Source organism: Drosophila miranda, chromosome 2 (assembly GCF_003369915.1).
Source record: "Drosophila miranda strain MSH22 chromosome 2, D.miranda_PacBio2.1, whole genome shotgun sequence".
NCBI lineage: Eukaryota > Metazoa > Arthropoda > Insecta > Diptera > Drosophilidae > Drosophila > Drosophila miranda.
The window spans coordinates 27,270,482-27,279,841 of NC_046675.1; the positions used below are offsets into that span (position 1 = coordinate 27,270,482).

Below are 9,360 nucleotides of genomic sequence, written 5' to 3' on the forward strand. Positions count from 1 at the left end.
AACCAACTAATCGCAGAGTCAGGCTACGCACGTCGCCAGCACCCGAAGTGAAGAGGCTGCTGGAGATGCTGTGTTGATGCTGAAGCTTTTCAGAGAAACAAAAAGCTACCGTTGAAGCTTTTTCTGCACAAACATAGTGTCGTAGTGTCGCACTGCTCTAACGGTATTCATTGAGCTCCCGAGAATTAGAGCGGTGCGACCCTATGTCCAAGGGGAAAGCGCGGTCTTTTGAAAACGCTTTTTTACACTTACACATGGGTTATTCGATGCTTGGACTTATACTGCCTTATTCCTGATGCGTACAGGTTTATTTGGCATGACGAGTAGCTTTGAGTTATTTCAGTTTACCCTATGTTCATATGTGGTACAACAGCTGATAGTTCCATACGTAGCTTACACACATATTTCCAATTTTATGTCCGAACGAAAATGTGAAAGTACGAAAGTCTACTTATGTACATCTAAAGGCACATTTTATGCTTATCAAAACGTCATATTAGGAAACTTCTAAGCTTCGAAACTTCTTCCCACACATTTTTAGTTATTCCCATTAGCAGGGGAGTTACGAAAGTCCGATCTGTTAAATTGTCACATTAATAGTCGTCTAAGCCAATTAATTGGCTGGTACGCGTAAATCTCAGCAATTTGCAACGTTCCAAGTCATAGGAAGACTTCCTCAGCCTCAGCTCGGTAGTGTTGATATAGGAGCCGCAGCATAACTCTGAGCATAAATGTTGATTGGGTCTTAAAGTAGCTTATGTAATTGGGCGTCTAAAGTTTTATTGCTCACGGTAAAGGAAAAGGAACACGACAAAATTTTGTGGTTTCACAACTTGCGTCTAAAATGTACCTAACTATATGCTAGTGCGCGGTCGAGGTTGGCTCTGCTAAGCAGTGGAATGGCCATAGGGAGATGGAGGTGTAAACGCACCACAATCAACTTAGCTGTCGCCTTGTTGTAGCCCCACGACGCCATTTTGACGTGATATCTTAATTGATGACAGATTTCGAGCACGAAGCCTTAATCAACATAATTGGACTGGGGCAGCAATAAGTTGAGGACAATGATAGGCACTGGAGTTTGAGCTCACCGTCGGCTGCCACCTGAAACCCGACGTCTCCCCACCGACAGCGAATAACAGCAGCCGCCGCGCCGCCTCGAGGCATCACTGAGAGCGTGGGAAATCGCTTTTCGCCTTTCAGATAAAATAACATGAATAACAGTTTATTTTTTATTTGCGATGATGGCGATGGCTTCTTTGCTGAGATACCCCATCATTGTTTGCCCAAGGCAAGCTGCTTCCATGGCCCAAGATTAGGTTTCGGTCGACCAGAGATAATATATTGCGTTTTGATTCTTGCTGCCTACACTAAGGTCATCGTGAATGGTGGTCGGCAGTGTTAGTGGCAGTGGCAGTGTGGGATTCAGCATAAATCACTTAAGCAAACGGTTGCTTTCCACCCAACCTAATGTTAATTGAACTGTCAATATTAATTGCTTATAAATAACTCAAAATCGTCTAAAGCTTTAGTTTGTATATAAGAATTCGACTCTATTTTGTCAGTCTCTATTTCTTTCGTGTAAGCACCTGGATAAACTATAAAACATAATATTTAACTCATATAGAGCAAGAAATGGTGATGGATAGTATCTGTTGAGTATTTGCATGTGCTAAACAATAGTATTAGTATTTCCTTCTCTTACTTGTCTGTTGGCGAGGTATCTTAACTAACAGTCTGTTAGTTGCCACCAGGCTAACACTACGCTGTAACGCCATAGCTGTAACACTAAACATATCTATTCTTCGGCTGGACATTTGCGTCCAATATGCAGCTATAAAAAGTAACCAGCTGTCACTTTGACACTTGAAAAGGGTAAGCTAACAAAGTATTTGGCATGTCGTTGTTGATACGATATTTTTCGAAATACGCTTTCTGAAAAGTCGAAGTTCGTGTAAACAAAAGAAACAGTAAATGTCGCTGGGATCCAGTCACGTATTCATTTGCGGTTATACATACATATGTATGTACTTCTAGAGCCAATTCAAGACCCACAAGGACATCATCAGTAGGAAAATTATATAAATCACAATTCTCAAAGTTAACTTAGAGTATGGACTCACATATTTCCCCAAGTTACCTCTGGAGTACGACTGGCAGCCACTTAAGCCCTTTACTTTTTACGCTCTTTATAAATGACCCGAGTTCAGGATTAACAAGCTCTCGAGTACCGATAAATACGGATGATGTGAAGGAAATTTCATTTCACTCACACTTGCAATTATGCATGTTCAAATGCCCTAATGCTTCTCATAAGACTAATTATTCCATCCTTTGGGGATGTACGATGTAACTTAAAACTAACTTAAAGCTAACTTAACTTGTAATCGACCACTGCAAGCTATAATGAGCCAGCTATATAGTCATCAGATTCAGAATATTTTTAAAGAACACATAGATAGATTTGAGCAGCATCAAAAGCCAATTCGACTCCCGCTCGTAAGGAAACAACAGGGCTGGTGAACAAAGTGGTGGAAAATGATTAATTTAGGTTTAAATGGGAAAAAGTACCTTTTCTTTAAAAATGTGGGCTTGTTTATTAGAGACTGGCGATTGAAAGGCCGAAATTTGCTGCACCTTTTCCTGTCACTCGTTGCCATCGCACGACTCCGTGTCCTTTGATGACTCGGACATCTGTAGGGGGAGTTGTGTGCATGAACATATGCAAAAGCTCACGTGTGCACCCATTACCATGGTTGGACAACCTTCTGTGGCCCCTTTGGTCTCGTCTAGACGAACGAATCACGGGGGCAATTGTCCTTTCACACAAATGCTGGCACGGAGATAGCTGCAGGTGCCGGCACGCAAACACACAGGTCGGTGCTCTCCCAAGACCGTTGGGCAGGGCAGCCATGGAAAGCTGGTGCAGTTGCTCATTTCTTCAGTCACTGTCGAGCAGAGCAGACCTGGCATTTGGCTGTGGACAATAATAATAGGAGTATTTAATTTGATGGTGGACATCAATAGCTGTTTTCAACATTTTTATTTCTGCAGAAATATGTCGGTACTGTTGCTTTGGATTATCGGCGAGCTCTCGATCTCTCTCCTTAATGCATTTGGCCTTCAATATGTTCACGCAAATACTGGTAAGCTATACATAAATTACTTAAATCCAACATTGAAGAATTTGTGGATCTTCAAATCGTATCATTAAAGTATGTATGATATTGCAAAGTGTGCTGGTATTAGTGGAAAATGGAGGACTCTATACTTTATACTATATATGAAATAATTTAATACATTTTTGAAGTGTTGAGTTAAGTGTATGTATAAGGCCTTTTAAATATACTTAAGTAGGGATTTTTTTCAAAATACATATTAGCCCGAGTTAGGGGTATATTAAATTCGTGCAGAAGTGTGTAAAAGCCAGATGAAAGCTTTAACGACATTATAGCTTTATCTTTCTTTTCTACTTAACATACTCAGCGACTTCGAGTATATTTCATTACTATATATCAAATTAACATTAAAAATACTAGACTCGAACATGACACATAACATACATCAGTAAATTTAGATTTACTTTCTTAACTGAAAGTGTTCTTGGTACTGCAAGTTCCAAATTTTTAACTACAAATATATTAATTTCATGAACGAAATCATTCAATATTATTTAAAATTGTATAACCATAAATATGACAACAGCAACAAATTTCTTAATGGCTTTAGGGATAAATATTTCAACTGATATAGAACAGGATCGAATAATCGTGAGTCGGTAGAAAATTCAATAGAGGTTTTATACCCCGTAATGGTAGAGTACGACTGTAGCTCCATTGGGTGGAAAAACATGTTCTCTAGTAAAAGGTATTGAAATAACCATTATTGAAAAGGTTGTATTATTGTATATTTTTAGTCGCATATGGGCATTTCATATGGGCTTTTTATGTACAAAAGAGATAGAAAACAAAAAATCTCCCCAAAAAAGTAAACTTTGGCTTACTTGAGAAGGTTTTCAGATCAATTTTTATTAATTTATATGTCAATTGGTTAAAAAAGCTGAGTTTAAATCAATTTCGAAAATAATATCTAGACAAAAGTATATGGAAATGTGTTTTTATTGACTTTTAATTTTTTCGGAAATTATTGTTTTGCAGTTTTCATTTCGACGAGCACAATAGTTAATTTTTTATAGTGTACTTTGAATGCAAATTGAAAGTTTTCGAGCTTTATGTGTGGGTGGTGAAATCTGCTCAATCTGGCCGATTCTTTCGTGGCTATGAAACCTTTTCGATGAAAAAGCTACTGAGAGCTTCAAGGTCTAAGTTTACTGTAAGATGACCAGGAGAGGAAAGCTTTTCAGTTATCCTGCTTAAACGACGAAACAAAACTCCCCTTCCAGTCGTTGCCACAATTTAAATAACTGATGTCGGGGCACTCATGGTCATTTATGTTTACATGTGGTCTAAACACAAGAGGTATCGTAGCTTATCGACGGACTTTAAAAACGGCTTATCTGAAAACCTAAGCAATCAGTTAAGTAACGAAATTATAAAATCGTGGGGGTAGAAGCGCGAGCTCCATATTTTGCGTATACCACAGAGTTTTCTCAGTGTGTAGCGGCAAGAGAATTACGCAAATGAAAGATAAATGCGTACTTGCTTGATAGGCGTTAATTTCACATTCAACAAGTACAATAATTGGTGCTCCACAAGTGTCAAGGGCGTTTCAATATAAATACAAATTCAATCGTTTTTCTATTATTAGTATTTGTTTCTTTAAATTAAATATGTGGAAACGACGAGAGAATCACATTTAATTATTAAGAACAAAGCGAAAAGCCTCTTTTCCACCTTATAGAATAGAGTTCAGGCCATTCGAAGGACAACTCCCTCCTCGTACGACTAGTCGCGTCCCCGCATTTACACGTGTCTCCGGTTGCCTTGCATAATATTTATGGGCTTGGCTTGCCTGGCGCCGTGGTGACAATGACTCTGCTCACGTGCTGCAAACAGAGACGCCAAATGCCGCATAGCACTTCGTCGCACTTCTCCCCCGACAGCAGTGTGAGCAGTGTGGCATGAGTCGCCCAGCACCGCTCTTATTGACTACGCACATATGCGGGCTGGAGTGGAGGAGGTAATGGGATAGCTTCTTCCTCTCGGAGAAGAACCTCCCTTGAATCCATATCGCTTGAAATTCCGGGTGCGCTTCATTTTCAAATTATTCAAAGGAAAGGCACCAGGTAGCCCAGGAGGAAGGAGTCGCACCCTGGAAATAAGTGTCATGAAAACAAATATTCCGGGAAGCGAAATAGAATAAGAGGGGAACGTGCGAGCGTCAACGCCACTCAAGTCCATAAAATCAATCACATCGCGATCTGAGCGCGAGCCCAGGAAGTACGACGGAGCACACGAGCTGGAGTGTACCCAAAAGCGGGAACATCAAACACTGGGCTATGAGGAATGTCTCTAGCAATTAGGGACGATAGAAGTCGGCAGATGGTGTGTTCTGCTGTATGCATAAATCAACGCAGAAAGACTGTCAAAACTTAAAATATACATAGACCAGAGCTTAAGGCACTTTCAGTTGCTTGCATCGACGCAAAACTCGAGTTGTTTCAAGGGGGTCAAATCTCGTAGATCATTTGCGTAAATTCAACCAAAAGCCTGTGACAGATTTCTGCACATGGCTATACGTTTATGCATGTGGAATTTCCATTCCAATCCCATTTCACTGGTACGAAAAAGGAACTTTTATACAGGTTTGATACAGTCAAAGATATGATGTTAATTTGTTTGGGGTTGTAGCTTAAAGGATTAAAGTACCATTCAGCATTTGTTGATGCTCCTATTATGAACATAGGAAAATTTATGGTAATCAATAATATGAAGAGTTAAGAGCATACTCGTACAACCGTATTTCACAATCTGCTGACAGAGAAACGAAATTGATTTGCTATTAGGAAGGTGATTAGAGTAAATACATCAAGGCAAAGGAGCCAGACCGCCCACTGTCAGTGACAGACTGTCTGCAGCTTGTCTCAAAGTAGCAATCAATTGTTGCACTGTCCGAGCACAAAGCGGACAATTCGTGAGAATGTAGCCTAATATGACACACGACAACAAACACAATGATTACGTACTAAACGTCTACCCCTACCCCTACCCCTATCCCTATCGTTCCCCTAAGAACCAGTGGCAGAAGCAGCAGGTGACAGGGGCAGAGCATTGACACTCTTAATGGGAATTCAAATAAGTGAGCACCCTCTCGTGGACCTTCCGACTATAAGATACCTGTTTCTCGGATTTGTTTGTTAAATAAATTTGTAATGATTCGAAAGGAAATCGCAATACTGCGAAATGAAATGTCAATTGAGTGTAGAAAATGCGACTCTTTATTCTAAAAATTGGTAATTGTGCCACGTTTGATATTTATGGAATGGTAGATACCAAATAAATCCGAAGGTATAACATACTTGATTTTAGCGCTCACTAGAAATTTGCTGGTTTAATGGGGTATAAAAGAATATACAATGCTGATTAAGAATAAGCAGTATATACAATTTATATTGCCAGGAACCTATTTTTCTGTATGTTACATACACCTGCAGGGGTACGATATACCCCAACTCTTCCGATTTCGGCGGTAAGAACGGAACTTTAAGTTTGACAACTTCATCAGCAGAGTTCCTGCCGCAGACACCCTCGAAAACAACTTGAAAGTGAATCGTGCTCAGTTGTGTTGTCGTCTAGGTGGGGGGAGGTGTTGGGTTGCGTCGGAGAGGCGGTGCGACATACTCGTAAGTAAATTATGCAAATTCCTGGGGCCGAATGCCTACTTGGCAGTTTACATTTGAAATGTGAACGCTGCAAACGAACCAGAAATCGGACAAGGACGGCAAGGAGACAACCAAGTGACAGGAGGAGACAGACTGAGGCAGTGGACAAAGAGGGGCTAGGCGGACAAGCAGACAGACAGGCAGACACTGTGAGTGGCAGCCGCAACACTGATTGCTCCCAACGATGCCACTAATATATTCAAAAGTTGCCATTTACGAATCGTACGAGTACGAGTATGAAGGGAAACATATTCGCCATTCGGGAGGGCTCATTTATGGCAACGCTGATAAAAATGCAAACAAAACCACAATTTAGTAAAACACTTGACAGATGTTTGATTCTGTTTCTGTTAACATTGCATTACAGCAGCAGCAGCAGCAACAGCAACACTGCCAGCGCCAGGCAAGGTCCCAGCATGACACAATATCGTTTTGTGCCTGCATTTAAATGCGGACTTCCACACCCCCTATCTGGCCTCCTCCTGGCCTCCTGCCCGCTCCGCACCGCACCGCAGTCCCAGAGGGATGGCAATCTCGAAACAGCTTTGTAGTACAGCTACAACAAATCTCGCCCCGTAGAAGCAGGGAAACCCGAACAGAGACACATGTATAGTAGTAGTGTTCCCACACTCGTTCCCATACGCTTTTGTAGAGACAAATACCGGCCCCAAGGTCCACACGAGGAGCAGCACTCGTCGGAGGCCTGTGGGCCCCTGCGCTGAAGTTAAATTGAATTGAGAGCTTTGTTATCGCTCTGACAGAATTATGATGCGATAATGCTCCTAATGACCTGTTTTTGTTGTCAACGTCGTTTAAAAATAAACTAGACTGTGAAATTTAATTAAGGCAGCCTAGCCGGAACGCAAAGGCGGAAAATCATGTTGGTCAAGCGATAAATCCAATTTCACACCATTGGGAAAACCACCAATAGCCCCCAATCATCCTGAACCCTTAGGCGGGCTTCAGTTCCTGCCACGCCGAGTATTTACACTTTCGTACGGATTAATATGTATGTACTTCTACTTACATAAATACACATATATGCACACCCATAAGCATATGAGGATACAAAGTTTAATTTACATACATACCTACCTACCTACGAGTATGTACATATGTATGTATCTTGAAACTTGTATGCCAAAAGGTTGAATCCGAGCGGTGTCGCCCTGGGGCCTGGGGTTGCATTCCCATTCACAGAGACTATCCATGAGGGAGCAGATTCGTTGGATGCAAAGAATTAACTGGAGCATTAGGCGATCTGGGAGACAGAAGGTAGATAAAAGCAGACAGGCCTCCCTTTAGAATGCGGGTATTGCATACATGGCGAATGTACACATTTTCCAAAAATAAAACACCTTCAATACACCAGTCCATGCGAGTAGATATACATATGTATGTGTTTTCCAGCCATACATAAACCGTGTTGGAATATACAATTTTTTGGCATTCTTTAAAAATACAAAATTCAATAAATTAATGAACAATAATGAGAGCTATGGCTACCCTAGAGACTATGTAATATATGTATATAACATTCTTGCTTTGCTGTTTTATGAAACAGTTTGGTGCATTGAGATGGCAGAGATGGGAATCTGCAGATTCATTTTCCAGATTTGATCTTCGACCGATTTAAGAAGGGACTAACTGTTTCGAATAGAAACAGAGATGGCCATTGATTAGCAATATCGACTCAACTCGACACCCTGATTGAAAATCCATATTCTGTTTTATAAATGCACCCTCTGCTGGGGTATAAAAAAAGATCTCGACCGATTACTGGCTGTGAAGTTTTCCTACGCATTATATGGTCTTCGAGCTGGTGGTAAGGACTGCTTTATGGGGACAGTGTTATGTTTTATGATTATTTGAGTCAGGCGCTCAGTCTTCATTCGGCAGACGGAAAGTAAGAAAATTAGTCATTTGCTCGCCGCCCAAGAGCCACTGCGCCATAAAAGAGACGACGAGATATTTTTCCAGCGCCACATTTAAATGCAGAAGGCTATTAGACGCAATTTATTCGTTACATGCTCCTAATGACTGAGTGAACATCCAGACCAGGAGCACAAACATGTTCTCACACTTAGAGAGCACACCCGGCTTGGTAAATACGTACTCGTAGTTCGTGTGCGAGTGCGAGTGCGAGTGCACGAGTACACAACCGCCCGCCACTTTCGCTGCGTGACGCAAGCGAAAGGCCCATCCCATCGGGTGGCAGCGGTGGTAGCCACGTGGGTCCTGGCTCGGAATGGGGGTGGCAGGGGCCGCTGCTGAAGTCAGACTATAATGAAGAGCAGAAGATGTTTTGCGACACAAGCACAATGAGGCATTGGGGCTGCCTCTGTGCCATATTGTAGGGCCCAGCTGGGGATCATTCTCTACCAGGCACAACGACTATAATAAACAGAAAACGCAGAAAAATACAGCACTCTCTGTGCTAGTAAGACCAAAGAACTAACGAACGGGTGACAGTGACGGTCTCAGAGCAGAACAAGATAATATAAAATGTTTAATCCTAA

At 41.5% G+C, this 9,360-nt stretch overlaps 1 long non-coding RNA gene across 1 annotated transcript; it reads left to right on the top strand.

Annotated features, from left to right (window-relative positions):
* The first annotated feature begins 7,347 nt into the window (after window positions 1–7,347).
* On the top strand, window positions 7,348–8,351 carry LOC117187285. The gene is made up of 2 exons (XR_004472027.1): window positions 7,348–7,850; window positions 8,042–8,351. It is a non-coding gene; the product is annotated as an uncharacterized LOC117187285 (long non-coding RNA).
* Window positions 8,352–9,360: the final 1,009 nt, after the last annotated feature.